Here is a 21,072-nt window from a genome sequence, read left to right as displayed (position 1 = left end):
TCCCATGTGCAGACACGATGTGACGTAAGCACTGACGCACAAGATGTAGCCTTGGTCTGAATTGAGGAACATAGACGCTAGTGAGCTGTAGCCAATGCGGAGTCGACAGAAGATGCTAACATCCGGAAGTGGGAACTCCGCTCAGGCGTCTTTTTACGCCTACTACGTTAGGTTAACTGAGCTGAATCTGTCTCTACAAATCTATAGGGGTGTCTCCAACTTGGAGTTGGGCACAGTACGGTGCAGGCTATATACAGTGCATTCAGTAATATGTTTACACACGATGTAGCCCCTATAGGCCATAGGCCAGGGTGCATGCCATAGCTCAGGTACACGATTCAAATGATGTGCTATATTATAGGTACCTATATGTACCTATATGCCACTCAATTCTTCATTGCTGCGCCTTGTTTGCTAGTTGAGATTTCTGCTCTTCTCTCCGTTGTCAGTTTAGTCTACATTTCACTGATCTTAGTAGCAGAAAGCATAGGACACATATAAAAAAAAATGCTTTCTGCTACTAAGATCAGTGAAATGTAGACTAAACTGACAACGGAGAGAAGAGCAGAAATCTCAACTAGCAAACAAGTAGCAATGATGGTTCACGCGAGGGGGGGGGGGGGGGGGCTCTGTCAGGGGGGAGATTTTCGCCACAACACCGGCACTATCAGAGATCTATTTGAGTGTCTACCAGCATTTGTAACTTGAGTCTGATAAATATCTGTACAAAACCGTTAATCTGATCAAATTTACAAGGACAAGAACATCAGTATCTCTGATAAAATTCAGGAGTTTCTGACTTACGTCTGACTTGACCATGGCATTCTCATCCTATATCTCATTCTATTATATGTCACAGTACATATATGTGTTGGAAATTCAAGTTAATATAACTTTTCTTTGAAATTCAAGTTAACATAACTTAATTGAAATTCAAGTTACTACAATTTTTCCATGTAATTCAAGTTAATACAACTTTTCCTTGAAGTCCAAGTCAACAGTAAATCAGAAAGCAGGTGGCAGGTGGTGATGACTTGCTCCATTGTCTCTTGGTAGGGCAGATGAGTGGAATATATACCAGTTTCTTGAAATACTTTGCAAATGCAGCTTATTTCTATGTGAACTGAAATGGTCTATTCATTCCATTTTAGTAGACACTCTTATCCAGAGCATCTTACAGTAGTGACTGCATACATTTTCATACTGGTCCTCCGTGGGAACCGAACCCACAATCTTAGCATTGCAAAAGCACCATGCTCTACCAACTGAGCCACTTAATCAGATCACATCATCACAAACCACTTGATGTCTCAAAGTACTCAATTACTGTATTGTGTATTGTCTACAGGTACAAAGTCTACAGGTACAAACCTAGATGAACAGCCTATGTACAATACAGTAATGGTTTGTAAGGATGGTAAATTAATACTGCACAAAAAGTGGTTGTTTTCCATGTTATTTGATCAAGAAAAATATTTAATTTGATGTGGAGTTTTGTGTCTGCCTATAACTTGTAAATATTTTAGGACAGGGTTTTGTTCTTTCTGGATTCCATTAGAATGACAATTGCAAAGAAAGGGACAGGGCAACAACTCTTACAATTACAACTGTTGAATCCTGCAAGATACTGTTCTTAATTATACAACTACCTTTTTTTGTCAAAACTGGAGAAGCAGATTTTTTGGGGGCCGGCGCTGTAGATGTCCATTCGTCCGCTAATACTATTAAAGGCCCAGTGCACTACCTTTGTTTCAAATATTATATTTTTTTATTCAGATTTTTCAGGCTATGATAACAGCATGATTGAAATGTAAATTTAGCTGAGACTATGTTCACGGTAAACACTGCATTATGTCGGCTCAATCTGAATTTAACTTTACATTTCTATAGCGGAATCTGTAACGCTTCAGTTTTAGAGCCCAGGTGAGTTTGTGGTTCTGGCTCTTGCACCACAACTGTTTAACCAAGTTGGTGTGTGGAGTTTTATAGCTAATCTACACATTTTGCTATGAGGGTGAGATAAAATGTTGCTCTTCTAGAGTTCAAGGATTCTTGAAATTGTTGGACAATAATAAAAATAAAAATAAATGTATTTTATGGTGAATTAAGACATTTGTGGAAAATTTTGTCCTGTTTTCTGGGGGGCCTGACCTCCTGGGGGGACCCCAACCCCCCCAAATATCAGAGTCCTTTCAGTCTTCAAAGGTATTGTCAAAGATACTTAGGCCATAACCAAAGCAATATATGGCTCTGCTTATGAATAACTTCCCTTTCATCTATGGTATTATCCCCAAATTAGGCCTACAGCTTGGACTGGCAAAGGTACTGTAGTTTAATGCCATAGTACTAAAGACAATACCAATCATGTACTGCCCCTCTGTGGCCATTTAGCAAGTAAACATGTCCACAAAGTGGATCACTGGGGAATAGAAAAGACCTTGTAGCTGTGACTGTGGCCAAACTGTGGCTGTTTGTCATTTGTATATATATTAGTGTCAAATACAGTGCCTTCCCGAAAGTATTCAGACCCCTTGACTTTTTCCACATTTTGTTACATTACAGCCTTATTCTAAAATGGATAAAATAGTTTTCCCCCCTCATGAATCTACACACAATACTCCATAATGACAAAGTAAAAACAGGTTTTTAGAATTTTTGCTAATTTATAATAAAACAATCCCTGAAATATCACATTTACATAAGTATTCAGACCCTTTACTCAGTACTTTGTTGAAGCACTTTTGGCAGCGACTATAGCCTCGAGTCCCCTTGGGTATGACGCTACAAGCTTGGCACACCTGTATTTGGAGAGTTTCTCCCATTCTTCTCTGAAGATCCTCTCAAGCTCTGTCAGGTTGGATGGGGAGCGTTACTGCACAGCTATTTTCAGGTCTCTCCAGAGATGTTCGATCGGGTTCAAGTCTGGGCTCTGGCTGGGCCACTCAAGGACATTCAGAGACTTGCCCCGAAGCCACTCCTGCATTGTCTTGGCTGTGTGCTTAGGGTCATTGTCATGTTGGAAGGTGAACCTTCACCCCAGTCTGAGGTCCTGAGCGCTCTGGAGCAGGTTTTCATCAGGGATCTCTCTGTACTTTTCTCCATTCATCTTTCCTTCGATCCTGACTAGTCTCCCAGTCCCTGCTGCTGAAAAACATCCCCACAGCATTATGCTGCCACCACCATCCTTCACCGTAGGGATATGTGCCAGGTTTCCTCCAGTCGTGACACATTCAGGCCAAAGAGTTCAATCTTGGTTTCATCAGACCAGAGAATCTTGTTTCTCATAGTCTGAGAATCTTTAGCTGCCTTTTGGCAAACTCCAAGCGGGCTGTCATGTGCCTTTTACTGAGGAGTGGCTTCTGTCTGGCCCCTCTACCATAATGGCCTGATTGGTGGAGTGCCACATAGATGGTTGTCCTTCTGGAAGGTTCTTCCATTTCCACAGAGGAACTCTAGAGCTCTGTCAGAGTGAACATCAGGTACTTGGTCACCTCCCTGACCAAGGGCCTTCTCCCCCGACTGCTCAGTTTGACCAGGTGGCCAGCTCTGGGAAGAGTCTTGATGGTTCAAACTTCTTCCATCTAAGAATGATGGAGGGCACTGTGTTCTTTGGGACCTTCAATGCTACAGAAATGTTTTGCTACCATTCTGAATACACCTGAGCTCAATTTGAGTCTCATAGCAAAGGGTCTGAATACTGAATACTTATGTAAATAAGGTTTTTCTGTTTTGTATTTTTAATACTTTTACAAAAATGTCTAAAAACCTGTTTTCACTTTGTCATTATCGGGTATTGTGTGTAGATTGCTTAGGATTAAAAAACATATTTAATCAATTTTAGAATAAGGCTGCAACGTAACAAAATGTGGAAAAAGTCAAGGGTTCTGAATACTTTCCGAATGAACTGTAGATCAAATATGTTTTAGATCATAAACTGAGCTATTTGCTTGTGCTCTGCTGTGCAGTACAGTCATATCTGAATGAGATCATGACATGGTTTCAGAAGTGCTTCAACCTCGTCAAATATAAGAAAGGAGAGATTATTTCCCAGAACATAATAATGTTCCTTGAGTTTTGTCGGATTTTAGAGTGAGGAAAAGTAGCTAAAAGCTCACAAGTGCTCTCTCATGTCTCGTCATTGAGAGCAGCCCAAGCAGAGAAACTTCTGGCTAAAATATGTGGGTTCTGAATGTAGACAGAAGGTGAGGCACTCTCCCCATCCAAAGTTACTGGACATCATCAATTAATTAATAATTAATAATACACTCACCATCTGTCTTTCTGTCTGTTTGTCACAGGACACTGTCTGCATTGATGTGGAAGCTGTTCATCCACCATCAGAAGATGCAGAATTCACAGAGGAATTGACAGAACTTTTCAAAGAAAAGGTCTGGTTTTATCAACTGTCATTCATTTTCCAGCAATTCCTACAAATTCCCCCAAGTCAGCACTATTAAAGTGACTGTGTGTGCACTGTTTGATATCCCTCCAGGTTCTTGGAAAAGAAAATGAACGGGGTCCATCGATATCTGGAAGAACAGGTCTAGAATCAGACTGGTGTTGGCCCTCGTCTTGGTTGCATGTAAATTACCACAATAAATACAGGCCTCTGATCAGTCCGACATGTGATGAGCTGTTTATACAGTATAGTTTTTAGTGGATACTGCATTAGGTGTTTGATGATGACATTTCCTGTAATTACAAGGGGGTGGATTTCTATCATGTATTGTATATACGTGGAGTTTGGGTTTCCTGTAACAGTCATTGTTGATTTGTATCTACTAAAGGGTTTTACTAATGACTGATCGGAATTGGCTGATCGGAATTTTAGGTATGCTAATTAACATATGCAGCTTATTATGTGAGCTTACTCAGAAACACTTTAATTAACTAGTAAGGGCCTACTATTTATTTATTTATTTAATCCCAGACTTGTATAACCTACTGGACTCATAGAGAGCTACTCTCTTAAGTTATCTTGTCTGGGCGAGTGACTCTTTGAACTTACAATGGCTAGCCCCAAGTTGTTATATTTTTTTCTTGTGCTTTATGCTATTTGCCTCATGACTCCTGCATGCTTTGTTGACTATGAACTTGCTTGTTTATACAACCGTGGGACAGATGTTTGTTCCTACACTCGGGACTCTGACTCTCTATTGGTTACACAGACTCTTGGCCTCCCATCCTATTCTAACCACCTCTCACTGGCTTTGTATTCATGTTACCTGATGAAATTGCTGTACTATATGATCTTGTTGCCATCTGATGCACATTCAAATGTCATAACAAATCAACACTGCAAAGCTCTCTCTGTCCTCTGCCGTGCCCTGATTGTATTACTGCTGATGATATCTGTACATTTGCATGTACACCCTGGCCCATATACTGTTGCGAGCCCCAATTCTGACTTGTGCTCTGATATCTGTTTCACTGATTTCAGCTCTTGTAAAAGCCTGGGTTTTCTTCACATTAACACTAGAAGCTTATTACCTAAAATGTATCAATTTAACGTGTGGGTTCACAGCTGCAATCCAGATGTGTTGGTCATTACTGAGACGTGGTTAATAAAGAGTGTTTTGAACACTAATGTTAACCTTTCTGGTTATAACCTTTTTCAGCAAGACAGATCTTACAACGGTGGTGGAGTGGCAATCTTTACCAAGGAACACCTTCAGTGCTCGGTTGTCTCCACCAAGTCTGTCCCCAAACAATTTGATTTGCTGGTTTTAAGCATTAACCTTTCAAATAGCTCTTTGTTGACTGTTGCTGGGTGTTATCGTCCTCCATCAGCACCGGCCTGTACCGTACCTGCCCTAAGATCTCTCCTGGCCCCTTACACTAAGTCTGAATTTGTCATGCTAGGTGACCTAAACTGGGACATGCTTGAACCACCTGACCAAGTCCTGAAGCTCCCTAAATCTTTCTCAAATTATTAGCAATCCCACATGGTATGACTCCAAACACCCAGAGAAGGCTAATCTCCTTGATGTTTTCCTTACAAATAATCCTGATATGTATCAGTCTTGTGTGTTATGTAATGACCTTAGTGATCACTGTTTTACAGCCTGTGCTTGTAATGGCTGCTCAGTGAAACGACCTGTCCGAATTTGTCATAGGCGCTTGCTAAAAATACTTGAATGAGCAAGCCTTCCTTCATGATCTGGCCTCTGTAAATTGGTATAGAATCAGCTTGATCCCCACTGTCAAAGACGCATGGACCTTCTTTTTTGATATTTTCAGTGGTATTGTTAACAAACATGCCCCCATGAAGAACATTTTAATTAAAAATAGGTTCAGCCTCTGGTTCGACCGTGATCTGGCAGAGTTACTCCACCTCAAGAATTCCATTTGGTGAAAGGCTCAGCACACGCATACTCAGGCTGACTGGCTCTCGTTCAGGCAAATGAGAGATAAATGCACTCAGGCTATTCGGAAGGTCAAAGTTAGTTACTTTAAGGAGCAGTTCTCTCTCTGTGGGTCAAACCCTAAGAAGTTCTGCAAAACGGTTAAAGACCTGGAGAATAACCCCTCCTCCTAACAGCTGCCCATGTCCCTTAATGTTGATGATGTGGATGTTACTGACAAGGAGCACGTGGCTGAGCTCTTTAATCACAACTTCATTAAGTCAGGATTCCTATTTGACTCAGCCATGCCTCATTGCCCGTCCAACATGTCCTCATCTCCCACCCTTCTAATGCGACTAGCCCCGATGCTCCTCACTCTTTTTCCCCTGCCTACCTGCAGGCAGTCACTGAGGTGCTAAAGGATCTCCTTAAATTTGACCCCCAAAAAACATCTGTGTCAGATGGTTTAGATCCTTTCTTCTTTAAGATTGCAGCCCATATCATCGCCAAGCCTAACGCTGACCTTTTTAATCTGTCTCTTCTCTCTGGCGAGGTTCCCATTGCTTGGAAGGCAGCCACAGTGCGTCCTTTATTTAAAGGGGGAGATCAAGCTGATCCTAACTGTTATAGGCCTATTTCTATTTTGCCCTGTTAATCAGAAGAGTTGGAAAAACTTGTCATAATCAACTGACTGGCTTTCTTGATGTCTGTAGTATTCTCTCTGGTATGCAATCTGGTTTCCGTTCAGGTTATGGATGTGTCACTGCAACCTCAAAGGTCCTAAATGATGTCACCATTGCCCTTGATTCTAAGCAATGTTGTGCTGCTATTTTTATTGACWTGGCCAAAGCTTTTGATACGGTAGACCATTCCATTCTTGTGGGCTGGCTAAGGAGTATTGGTGTCTCTGAGGGGTCTTTGGCCTGGTTTGCTAACTACCTCTCTCAAAGAGTTCAGTGTATAAAGTAAGAACATCTGCTGTCTCAGCCACTGCCTGTCACCATGGGAGTACCCCAAGGCTCGATCCTAGACCCCACGCTCTTCTCAATTTACATCAACAACATAGCTCAGGCAGTAGGAAACTCTCTCATCCATTTATATACAGATGATACAGTTTTATACTCAGCTGGCCCCTCCCCGGATTGTGTGTTAAACACTCTACAACAAAGCTTTCTTAGTGTCCAACAAGCTTTCTCTGCTCTTAGGCCTTAACCTTGTTCTGAACACCTCCAAAACAAAGGTAATGTGGTTTGGTAAGAAGAATGCCCCTCTCCCCACTCTTGTGATTACTACCGCTGAGGGTTTAGAGCTTGAGGTTGTCACCTCATACAAGAACTTGGGAGTATGGCTAGATGGTACACTGTCCTTCTCTCAGCACACATCAAAGCTGCAGGCTAAGGTTAAATCTAAACTTGGTTTTCTATATCGTAATCGCTCCTCTTTCACCCCAGCTGCCAAACTAACCCTGATTCAGATGAACATCCTACCCATGCTAGATTACGGAGACGTAATTTATAGATCGACAGGTACGGGTGCTCTCGAGCGGCTAGATGTTCTTTACCATTCGGCCATCAGATTTGATACCAATGCTCCTTATAAGACACATCACTGCACTCTATACTCTGGAAACTGGTCATCTCTGTATACCCATCGCAAGACCCACTGGTTGATGCTTATTTATAAAATCCTCTTAGGCCGCACTCCCCCCTATCTGAGATACCTACTGCAGCCCTCATCCTCTACATACAACACCCATTCTACCAGTCACATTCTGTTAAAGGTCCCCAAAGCACAGACATCCCTGGGTCACTCCTCTTTTCAGTTTGCTGCAGCTAGCGACTGGAACAAGCTGCAAAAAACACTCAAACTGGACAGTTTTATCTCCATCTCTTTTTTCAAAGACTCAATCATGGACACTCTTACTGACAGTTGTGGCTTCTTCGCGTGATGCATTGTTGTCTCTACTTTCTTGCATACAGCTGTTGTCTGTGCCCAATAATGTTTGTACAATGTTTTGTGCTGCTACCATGTTCTGCTGCTACCATGTTGTAGTCATATGGTGTTGCTACCATGCTGTGTTGTCATGTGTTGCTGCCGTGCTATGTTGTTGTCTTAGGTCTCTCTTTATGTAGTGTTATGGTGTCTCTCTTGTCGTGAGGCTGGGCTGGGTTCGCGCCCAGGCTCTGTCGCAGCCGGCCGCAACCGGGAGATCCGTGGGGCGACGCACAATTGGCATAGCGTCACCCGGGTTAGGGAGGGTTTGGCCGGTAGGGAGGGTTTGGCCGGTAGGGATATCCTTGTCTCAGTATGTTAAAAATGTAATAAAATGTATGCACTCTACTGTAAGTCGCTCTGGATAAGAGCGTCTGCTCTTGGCCGGTAGGGATATCCTTGTCTCAGTATGTAATAAAATGTATGCACTCTACTGTAAGTCGCTCTGGATAAGAGCGTCTGCTAAATGACTAAAATGTAAATGTAAAAAAAATGTGATGTGTGTTTTGTCCTATATTTTTATTTTTAATCCCAGCCCCCGTCCCCGCAGGAGGCCTTTTGCCTTTTGGTAGGCCGTCGTTGTAAGTAATAATTTCTTCTTAACTGACTTGCTTAGTTAAGTAAAAATAAAAAATACAGAAATATTGTAACTGCAGTTTCCAGAAGGCACTGAATGTGTCAGTGACCAGTCCACTGTATTTGGTATTTTGGGGGTATTTTATTAGGATCCCCTGTAAGCGGTGCGTAACTGGCAACAGGGAAGTCAGGCGCAGGAGAGCAGAAATGGGTAACAGCCGGAGCACTTTAATGATGCAAAAACAAACGGCACCCAGAACTGCAAAATACAGGTTGAAACAACCCTTCGCCAACCAGTCAGAAATGCACAAAACACTTACAACAAACAATTCACAGACATGGGGGGAACAGAGGGTTATATACACATCAAATAATGAGGGAATGTAAACCAGGTGTGTGGGAAAACAAGACAAAACAAATAGAAAATGAAAGGGGGATCAGCGATGGCTAGAAAACCGGTGACGTCGACCACCGAAAGCCGCCCGAACAAGGAGAGGAACTGACTTCGGCGGAAGTCGTGACATCCCCATTAGCTGTGCAAAAGCAGAAGCTACTCTTCCCGGGGTCCACACAAAACATGAAATAATACATAGTACAGAACATTGATAGACAAGAACACCTCAAGTGGTCCCATGTAGCACAGTTGGTAGAGCATGGCGCTTTTACATTTTTGGTTTTATTTGCAACGCCAGGGTTGTGGGTTTGATTCCCATGGGGGACCAGTATGAAAATGTATGCACTCACTACTTTAAGTTGTTCTGGATAAGGATATCTGCTAAATGTAAGGACAGAACTACATGTATGTGACCTGGTTCACTGACACATATCTAAGGTGTTTGAATGACTTCATTTACACCAACCCACTCTTATCAGAGGTGTGTCTATGTTGTTGGTGTTTTAGGGTATTAAACCAACAACCCTGGTGTTGCTAGTGCCATGATCTTACCAACTGAGCCACACAGGACCACAGGAGTCTCACAGCAATGTGAATACTTTGTGATTCAATTCACCCCCAAATGTGATAACCTAGTGTTTGCAGAGGTTATCAGAGTGAGTGGGTTTTCCATCACTGAGGGAGGGTGTGGTTTGAAAAGAAGTGTTTCTCATTGTACAATTTCCCTCCCTAATTCAGTCTGTTTACATCCATTGGGTACCAAATGAATATGACCCTGAAATGAATTTCCTTCCTGGTAGAGCAGGTAAAATGTAAGGATTGGTTGAGAGCCTCAACAGACTACGCGTATATCTGCTGTCTCAGGGATGTGGGTCATTTTCATCACCGTCACAACTGTGTGTATTTGTGAGTTTCTGTACTTTTTAAAATATGTTTATATCCAACACTTTCCTCCTATCTCAACAGTTGGATGTTATTCTCCATAGTTGGAAGTTGATGCCTTCTCTTGCCTCCCTGTATGTACATATGTCTGTGGGACTTTTCTTTCTGTGTGATAATCACATACGTTTGCAGCTGTCTAGGTTTCATACAGAGATGTCTGGGGGTTCGTCCGAAGTGGGTCCGGTCAAAATTAGTACACTACATAGGGAATAGGGTGCCATTTCAGACACAGCTTATGTGTGTTTCAAGTTACGTTGCCGCGGTGATTGCAGCGTGCGTGCAGAACTTGCAGCGGCCTCTGGCCCTGTTGGCTGTGTTCTTCCTGCTGAGGGACTGGCTCATGGGCCGCTACAGATCCTGCCTCTGGGACAGCCTGCAACCTACCAGGAGCACCCTCAACACACACACAGGGTCTGGCTCAAATGGTGAGAGCTGCATTTTCTTTCTTTCTCACTCACTTTTCTTTGTATAATATCAATTTTTTTCCTGTATTTTGTCATCATTTTTGGTGATTCCCATTGTTGTTCCTCTGCTCGCTACCTCTCTTGTCTGTCTTTCTGTCTGTGTCTGTCTATCTGTTTGTCTGTTGATGGCAGTGGTGTGCTGGCTGGTCTTTGACACGGCCAAACAGGGAACACGGCAGCTAGTCTTTCTCCGGTCATCTGCTTTGTACTGCTCATGCTGGTGTTCTCAGGGAACCCATTCAGTGTATTGAAAAGCGAGAACACACACACACCTTGATACTTCAACTCTGCATGGATCCAAAGACCGGCCGCTGTAGTTCTGACAGATCTTGTGCCTATATGTGTTTGTGTGTGATTCCCTGCAAGTCTGTGCGTTTAACTGTGTATAGGTGTCACGGCGAACTTTACTGTGGGGTGTGGTACCGCAGTTCTTATTTGGACTCATCATCCTCAGAACCAAAGCAGGATTCACTGCTGTAGACTGGTTGTTCCATCAAGTGTAGGTACTGTATACTATACACATACTGTGTACCAGCCAGGGATACTCAGCCAAAGGGTAAAATGGCAATCCATTGGATCACTGATATTGCAAATTACAGCCAGCAAAAAAGCCCTTGTTTTTATTTGGACCATACAGCTAATGTCACTCTCATCAGCATAATCACATGTCTCTGTCCCCTGTCTGCAGTCCCCAGTCCCTTATCCCAGTACACTCAGCAGACAAAGAGCAAAGTTGGCCTGTTAGTAAAGACTGACCTCAATAGTTCAGTCTGTGACCCAGGTGTTTCTGTCCTACACTGACACCCGCTCTCAGTTTGTCTTTGGCGACAAATACACAGATCACCTCTTTGTATTCTTGATAGAGGATCATATGAGTATGTCTGAATATGTGAGACTGAGAAAATTACAGAGAGAGGAAAGAAAAGAGAAAACACTCATTTATTTTCTCGCTCTTCAGGTTCTGCCCATTGTAGTGTTCTTCAGCACTGTTAACTTTGTGCTCTACTACCTTGGCTTTATGCAGTGGCTCATCCTTAAGTTACATCAAAGTACACAAATGGGGGGAATATTTTTGGAACATTGAATCGTACCCTCTTTATATCAGTTCTGATATTATCAGGTCATATCTGATATGAGTGCTCTCTGTAGCAAGGATAATAATAACTTATTAAACATATATAGCACTATTGATTACATAAAGAAATCTCCCCCAGGTAACCCTTTATTTGGATAGCCCCAAGTATACTGAACAAAAATATAAATGCAAGAAGGCAACAATTTCAAAGATTTTCCCGAGTTACAGTTCATATAAGGAAACCAGTTAATTGAAATATATTCATTAGGCCCTTATCTATGGATTTCACATGACTGGGCAGGGGCGCAGCCATGGGTGGGTCTGGGAGGGTATAGGCCCATCCACTTGGGAGCCAGGCCCACCCAATCAGAATGAGGTTTTCCCACAAAAGGGCAGACAGAAATACTCTTCAGTTTCATCAGCTGTCTGGGTGGCTGGTCTCAGACGATCCCACAGGTGAAGAAGTTGGATGTGGAGGTTCTGGGCTGGGCTGTGAGGCCAGTTGAACGTACTGCCAAATTACCTAAAACAAGGAGGTTGGAGGCAGCTAATGGTAGAGAAATTAACATTCAATTCTCTGGCAACAGCTCTGGTGGACATTCCTGCAGTCAGCATGCCAATTGCACACTCCCTTCCAAACTTGAGACATCTGTGGCATTGTGTTGTGTGACAAAACTGCACATTTTAAAGTGACCTTTTATTGTCCTCAGCACAAGGTGCACCTGTGTAATGATCATGCTGTTTTTGTGCGTATGGAACATTTCTGGGACATTTATATTTTTGTTTAGTATAGATGGTTTGTAGATGTTCAGTAAATATTGAACTACTGTCATCTATTGGGGACTATCCAAACAAAGTGTAACCTAATGCCCAATTTAGTTGTTGAGACATCACTGTAATGTTGCAACAAAATGTGTCATTAGTGAGGTTCTTAGTACGTCGCTTTTATGTAACTGTATGCTAAACCATTTCAATGTTGTTCGGCTGTAACACTGTGTCTCTGTATATTGGTGTGTTGTGTCTGTACTGTGGTGTTCTGGCTGATGTAGTGTTCTTTTTGTAATGTCCTCCTGCTATAGCGGCTATGGCCCCAGTGCGGGGGGCCAATATTTCCAGGTGTGCCATCAGAACTCTTATCTCAGGTACAGTTGCATGCTTCCTGACTGCATGCATCGCAGGTAATTTTCCAAACAGTGTATGTGATATACTCTGAGTATACAAAACATTAAGAACACCTGCTCTTTCCATGACAGACTGACCAGGTGAATCCAGGTGAAAGGTATGATCCCTTATTGATGTCACTTAAATCCACTTCAATCAGTGTAGATGAAGGGGAGGAGACAGGTTAAAGAAGGATTTTTAAGCCTTGAGGCAATTGAGACATGGATTGTGTATGTGTGCCATTAAGTGCCTTTGAACGGGGTACAGTAGTAGGTGCCAGGCGCACACCAGTTTGCGTCAAGAACTTCAACGCTGCCGGGTTTTTCACACAACAGTTTCCTGTGTGTATCAAGAATGGTCCACCACCCAAAGGACATCCACCCAACTTGACACAATGTTGTCAAACAATATTAGGAAGGTGCTCCTAATGTTTGGTATACTCCGTGTATATCTTATCATTAGGGATGCACCGATATGACATTTTTGGCCGATATCCAATATTTTCCTTGCCAGAAAAAAACTATACCGATATCAATAATCAATATTAGTACAGTTAAATAGTTGACACACACACACACACACACACAGACCAAAAAGTTATTTTGTTGGCATTTTACATGTCCCCATTACCAGAAAAACATAATCAAAACCTATTTCTTTCACTTATTTGCTGTGCTGTTTTGTTATTCATTTGTTCAGTCTCAACCAGGATTTCATCATACATGTCAAGCTGTGAAGTTTCAGCTCTGATGTCCGTGGCCTCTCTTCCTCGGTGCGCACTTTCCCTGTCCGTTTCCATCTTGTCCAGCTGTGTCTAACATTTCACGTAAACCGTGTTTTTTGTCTGCATTGAAGTAGCGGTCCTTGTACCTAGCATTGAGCATGGTGGCGACACAGTAGAGGCTCAAAAAGAATGCCACCAAATCGCTTGTTCACAGCCTCTACTAGAGTACTTTTCCAAGTTAACCCGACGGTCTGTGTTGGTATTTTTGTTGAACAGGCGTTTCAATGCCATGACAGGGTATTATGTCTGCTGCAGACACAGTTGAGCTTATTTCTCAAGTCAATTGTTCGAATGGAGCTAGGAGTATTCATGTTTCCAAGTTTCAAACATGTTCTCAAATGCCATTGAAATGGCAGCAGCGGTATGAGAACCAGCACATTCTTGAGCATGCAATACGGCTTTCCTCAGTAGGAAATCCTCGTCGACCCACTGTGCGGTCAGAATCATAATTCTCATGGGGCTGACATCGCTGGTCCAAATGTCAGTAGTGAAGCTAATAGCAGTGACGCCCATAGCAAGTAGCTCATGGATGTGTTTCAACAGTACTGTGCAACTCCGATAAGGCAACATCTGAAAAATAGCAACCACTTGGTAGTGTACTGGTGTTCGACCAGTCAGCGAAAGCCAACATCATCCACGACAGAGAACGGTTGATTGTCAAGGGCAATGAATTCCATTATCTTGGCGTTAATGGATTTCACCTTTGAGTTGTCTCGCTGAAATGTTCTTACTCTTTCAAATGACTGCTCGACTTGTTGACTACTCGATCCACACAGCAGACATTGTGGGCTAGGTTAGGAATGCTGTGTTGCATGTGTAGTGCTATATTTCTMGTGGCGTCATTACGTCATATAGGTATCCACGTCAGCTTTGACATCGGTTTTGCACATCGGCATTAAACTAGACATCGGACTGATGCCGATGGTGGCATTTTTAGCTAATATCGTTCGATTCCGATATGCTTACCGATATATCGTGCATCCCTACTTATCATTATGCATTATCCTTGGTGGTGACATCATGGTTACATGTGTGTGTGTTCCCAGGTATGCAGAATATCCCAGAGCTGCTGTGATGACTTCCTAAAGGAAGAGTTTAACTCCACATCAGTCATTAAAAGCACTCACCGCGGCAACGTAACTTGGCAACGTAACTCTGAAATGGCACCCTATTCCCTATGTAGTGTACTCACCTGCTGCGCTGAGCTCTGCCACAGGTACCAGCAGTGTGTGTGTTTGTGGGGGACATGGTGTGTTTGTGTGTGTGTCCATGTCCTATCACTTCTCAAACTCTTGTGTGTTGTGTGTGTGTGTGTGGTGTGTGTGTGTGTGTGTGTGTGTGTGTGTGTGTGTGTGTGTGTGTGTGTGTGTGTGTGTGTGTGTGGTGTGTGTGTGTGTGTGTGTGTGTGTGTGTGTGTGTGTGTGTGTGTGTGTGTGTGTGTGTGTGTGTGTGTGTGTGTGTGTGTGTGTGTGTGGTGTGTGTGTGTGTGTCCAGGCAGTGGTTAGAACCTCTAACGTGACTCTGGGAAGAGGATTCAGTATGGCGTCTCTCAATGGCTGTTGCCCCACCCTGTCCTTCCCACACTTCAACTGCAGCCTGGTCTACCCCTGAGAGGCAAGAGAAGAGGATGTAGAGAAAGAGGGGCATGGAGAGGGGAAGGACCCTGACCTCTTATCACAGGTGTAGAAATGATATAGTTTTCCATTTTGAGGAAGTTTGTAATGACGTGTATATTTTTCTAAATGTAAAGATATTTTCATATTGATGTCATTTGTGCTGCTGTTTTTAGATTAAGTATTTGTAATACTCTTTATTTTCCTGAAACCTACAGTATATAGCGTGTGACCACTAGGGGACACTACAGTATAATTTGTTGGTATACATGCTTGTTTACGATTCAGTTGACCAGGTGTCTGTCTGCCTGTCCCCAATGGCCAGGCTTTTTTTCCCCCTGCATCAAAGGACCTTCTACTATTGACCATCACATCCTGAAGTTCAGATATGCATGCAGACAGCAATAGCAGTAGAGAGAAAGGAGGGAAGGAGAAAGGAGAAAGGAGGGAAGGAGAGGAAGGAAGGGAACAGGGATAAAGAAAGCTTGAGATGGAGAACAGAGAGAAGCCAATATTACATTGAACAAAAATATAAACACAACTGTTTAAGATTTTACTGAGTTACAGTTCATAAGGAAATCAGTCAATTGAAATAAATTCATTAGACACTTATCTATGGATTCCACATGACTGGGAATACAGATTTGCATCTGTTGGTCACAGATACCTTTAAAAAAATTGTAGGGGCATGGATCAGAACCAGTCAGTATCTGGTGTCACCACCATTTGCCTCATGCAGCGCAACACATCACCTTCACATAGAGTTGATCAGGCTGTGGATTATGGAATGTTGTCCCACTCCTCCTAAATGGCAGTGTGAAGTTGCTGGATATTGGCGGGAACTGGAACACGCTGTCGTACACGTCGATCCAAAGCATCCTAAACATGCTCAATGGGTGACATGTCTGGTGAGTATGCAGGCCATGTAAGAAATGGAACATTTTCAGCTTCAAGGAATTGTGTACATACCCTTGCGACATGGGGCTGTGCATTATGCTGAAACATGAGATGGCGGTGGATGAATGGCACGACAATGGGCATCTGGATCTCGTCACGGTATCTCTGTGCATTCAAATTGCCATCGATAAAATGCAATTGTGTTCGTGGTCTGTAGTTTATGCCTGCCCATACCATAACCCCACCATGGGGCACTCTGTTCACATCAGCAAACCGCTCGCCCACACAACGCCATACAAAATGTCTGCTATCTATGTCTTCACTATTATTCTACAATGTAGAAAATAGTACAAAAAAAGAAAAACCCTTGAATGAGTAGGTGTGTCCAACCTTTTGACTGGTACAGTATATATATATATGTATATATATATATATATATATATATATATTCACACACACGTAGGAAAAAGACAGTTTGAGATGGTACAAACGTACATGGTATAAGAAGGACAATAAAGATGTATGATCTAAAATTTGATCACCCTGTTGCATGAGAACTCTCCTGCATTGCAGGAATTTAACTTCTAGTTTATTCCAGGTTTAACGATGCTTCTGAAGTTTTAATTTCGGACTTGATTTTCCCTTATGAAAAATGTATCTTCTACAAAAATGGCCATTAATTATAATCCACATTTTCTGTTGCTGCAGGATTGTTTTCCTGTTGTAGCAAACTGGTTAAAATATTAAGATCCTACATCTGTAATTCCACTAAATGATAATTTCACCTTGACATCTGTTATAGAGGCCATTGTGGTATGCACTGTTAAACATGATTTTTAAACATTCACTTGAGTCCTGCCACAACTAAACATTTAGATCGAGCTCTTGGTGACATTATTGCATAGTGTAAAGCCATGAGTGGCCTACCATTGAAACGTTTTACCAAACTGTTTGACTCTTTGGTGTTACCTTTAATTACAAACACAGCATGTGGTTGAACAAGTATACTGTTTTTTGTTGATACTGGTGCAATACAAAATTATATGGGCAAGTGAGGTGACTAATGCAAATAGACATGTAGGCATATTGTAAATACCTTTTTAGTTCTGTTCACTTGTTTGGATTCCTCTAAAATAAGTATACTCTTGAGAAATAATGTAAACAATTCAATCATTTTGGTAGGGCCTATTACTTCTAGAGCTTAACCCAGGGCCGGCTCCAAGCATAACCAACAGTCAATCAATTATCCATGTCAGCTAACCATTTTTAGATTGGTAAATTAGTCTAGTCAATTATCTAAACTTGTAGGAATCATGGCTGAATACTGAACGAGTGTCACGTCCTGACCATAGTTCTTGTGTGTTTTGCTTGTTTAGTGTTGGTCAGGACGTGAGCTGGGTGGGCATTCTATGTTTGTCTAGTTTGTCTGTTTCTGTGTTCAGCCTAATATGGTTCTCAATCAGAGGCAGCTGTCAATCGTTGTCCCTGATTGAGAATCATATATAGGTGGCTTGTTTTGTGTTGGGGATTGTGGGTGGTTGTCTTCTGTCTTTGTGTTCTGCACCAGATAGGACTGTTTTTGGTTTTCACTTTTGTTGTTTGTAGTGTTCACATATTCTTTATTAAATTGTTGAACACTAGCCGTGCTGCGTTTTGGTCCTCTCCTTCATCCCAGGAAGAAAGCCGTTACAACGAGCATGTGCCCTGATCTCCAGGGGGCCACCATTGATTTTGTTAGTCACTCTCACACAGATATCATTAACATGGCAAAATGTGTAGAATTGCAGGTAATTCTTTAAAAATGCAGTTTTGTGGCATTGGTGCTTAAAATTTAATTATATTGGAGAATCCCATATGCCTAAACAGAAGGATGGGTTTAATTCAAAACAGGAGTTTATGGCAGGTTGCCTATTCTGAATGCAGCGGGTAAGGTAAGGAGCTGATACATGAGCAGGTGTCCCGGTTAGAGGACAAGGGTAGGGCAGAGAGTTGGGGTATCAGTTTAGAGAGTTGCAGCTGCCATTTATTTAGTCCTTTCAATTATCCATTTCCTTTCCATAAGTGTGTGCTAAAAATTTAGCACATATTTGCATTAGGATATTTTACTTCAAACATATTCCTCGACATTCATGCAGTATTTCATATAACCTAAATTATTTCCTAAACATTTACAAAATATATTCATAAAATGTATAAATCTGATCATTTCAATACATATGTTATCATTCCTTTTCAAATCCACACGCGGCAACAACTCAACATCCTACCGCTAATTATACAACAGCGCATCTTGAAATGTGCATCTATACACATAAAAATGAAGTAAAACGTAAATATTTTGGGTTTCTCACTTTGGATATTGTGACACACATAACAAAGACAAATGCGGGAGAATTCTTCACAACTCCATGGGTTGTTTGGCACTGAACTAAAAGACAAAAGGAAGGTGTTTATTAACAAGTGAATTGGTTGTAGGTGCGCTCAAAGCATATAGATATATAGAGATGTCTCTAGTGCCAAAAAGCTTGTATAACATGGGCTGCGCCATTGATGTCTGATACATAGCGATCTCTGCACATCTCTAGGGCTCAGAGGCGTCTACAATTAAAGGGTCCGTTAACTAAAAAGTGCAATTAAAAGACACAGATAACCAAAAAGTGTCAGAAGGAGAGCCTTTTGTACAAGTTAGTTCAGGGTCATGATTATCTATAATTTCTATGGCACATTTCAGACAAATTCATTCTACTTTTAAGATAAGATCAACTGTATTGCCCCGGTGGTGGAGAAATGCATTGGACAGCCAAATTTGCTGCATAAAAATTAATATAAAACGTGTATTATTTTCATGTATTTGGCCCCACGCACATTCGTGTTGCTTGTTTGTTCTGGGAACCGTGTGGCACTTGCAATTCCCTGTAAAACCTTAGATTAGAAGGGTTTATTCTAAAACCCGGGTTCTGGCAAGCGGAGTGTCTGACTGCCTATAAACGCACGGGCGCTCAGCTTCCCACTGTGCGCTCATATACGTTTCCCCGGAGACAAGTGGGGGGCCTGGTTGGCCACATGCTGTGTGCAGACCAAAGGTGTGGCGTTTTACCCTAAACCATTGTTTATTTCCTCATGAATGTTCCTGCTCTAGTCCGCACAATCTCTCGGGAAATGCACCGGCGCCATTATGTGTTCTCGGTTTCACTAATTCTCGAGGCCTAACCAGTTGGGTTGATCATTATTTTTTAGATTACTTGCTCTCTTCAACCCAGAGGACTACATTAAGTGATTTTAATTTATGGTGAATTTCTATCACATCATTACTTTTGCCCTAGGCCTACATTAGACAGATCCTCTGTTTACTGGTTGCTGATGTTTTTTTGTTTTGTTACATTTTTACAAATGGCACTGCAAGTCGAGTTGGTTTAAAATTAGGCCTATATTTTAATTGATAAAGTATTGGTTGAAGAGACGTCTGTTTAATAAAAAGAAAAAACATTTCACAGCGCACATTCGGTTATTCCAGAGATTTCCACGTGTTTACGTTTTTTTTTTATGGTAAACACGTGGACATTTACCTATATCACCATATCCCTTGCTGAATTACTAATGCCACCGTGGCAACCAGTGTCCATAAGAGAGAGAGAGATTATGATGCTCGAGTAGTGTCTGGTCCAATAAATATTACATTCTCATCAAGAAACCCAAATCACCAAATGACCCACTACAATTTTGTCCATATGAGTTATGCAACTCCCCCAAAAACTTTTCAGGATGAACAAAGTCAACCTGTCTGCATGCTCTGCCCCCAGGGTACTCCTGGCACATTCATTCATATGGTCTGGGAGTGCCCAGAGGTTTTCTCCTTTTGGCAATCTGTGGCTTCATCCTTATCAGGCATTTTGCCTAAACCCATCTCATGTCTGCCCAATGTGCTACTGCTTAATGATGACTCTTCACTGAATTTAACATACAGGCAGAAAAGGATTTGGCTTGCCGGTTTAACAGCAGCCAAGAGAATGGTTGCCTTAAGATGGCAAGCCCCACACACTCTGCCACATCAGCAATGGATTTATTTATTCATTGACATAGCTCAACTTGAACTGTCAATCTCTGGACTGCATGGTGTAAAATCAGAGAATATTAACATATGGACTACAACACTTGGCAGTATAAAATCATTACTTTAATAAATGTACTTAAGTAAGCAATATGCTATGAATTTTTTGTGCTAAAGGCCAGGTTGCATAAAACATCTTAAGTGTTCCCAATAAGGAATAATTTTCCCTTACCTAAGGGAATTGTTTAAGGGTGTTGCATAGAGCCCCTCAAACATTTCCTTAGGTAAGGGCATAAATTAAGGGTTTTATGGTAGTTTGAAGGCATGTATGGCAGAAAGAGTCTCTGGTTACCATGGAGACGATCTGACTCACTGACTGAACCTCTTGTCAAAGACATCTCATATATTTTGGAAAATGGCTGAATAGAACCTCTACATTCAAGACAGGAGAAACAAATTGATTCAGACGATAATAAAATAAGTTTCTTTTAGTAACTTTTTTCTTAACTTGTTTCTATTACTTTCTAGCACGTCTAGCTAATTTACAGAGTAGGTAGCTAGCTAGCCAGCTAGCATTGTAGCCATGGATTGTGCACAGTGCACCTTCCATTGTTTAGCTAAATTCTGTAGATAGCTAGCTACAATAAGTAGCTAGCTAGTTGGAGGATGGTTTCCTTTTGAAACCAGGGCAGAGGAAAGCAACATTCACCTCCACAAATACTATTTACATTGGTATCTATACTGAATGAAGCACTTAAGGGACCTCATGAGCACCCTTAACA

The 21,072-nt window shown here is 41.9% G+C and overlaps 1 pseudogene; it reads left to right on the top strand.

Moving 5' to 3' along the window:
• Positions 1–94: 94 nt before the first annotated feature.
• LOC139028768 (solute carrier family 28 member 3-like) lies at positions 95–15,343 on the top strand (annotated as a pseudogene).
• The last annotated feature ends 5,729 nt before the right edge of the window (positions 15,344–21,072 follow it).

Source organism: Salvelinus sp. IW2-2015, linkage group LG15 (assembly GCF_002910315.2).
Source record: "Salvelinus sp. IW2-2015 linkage group LG15, ASM291031v2, whole genome shotgun sequence".
NCBI lineage: Eukaryota > Metazoa > Chordata > Actinopteri > Salmoniformes > Salmonidae > Salvelinus > Salvelinus sp. IW2-2015.
This window is presented reverse-complemented; position numbering and strand designations above follow the sequence as displayed.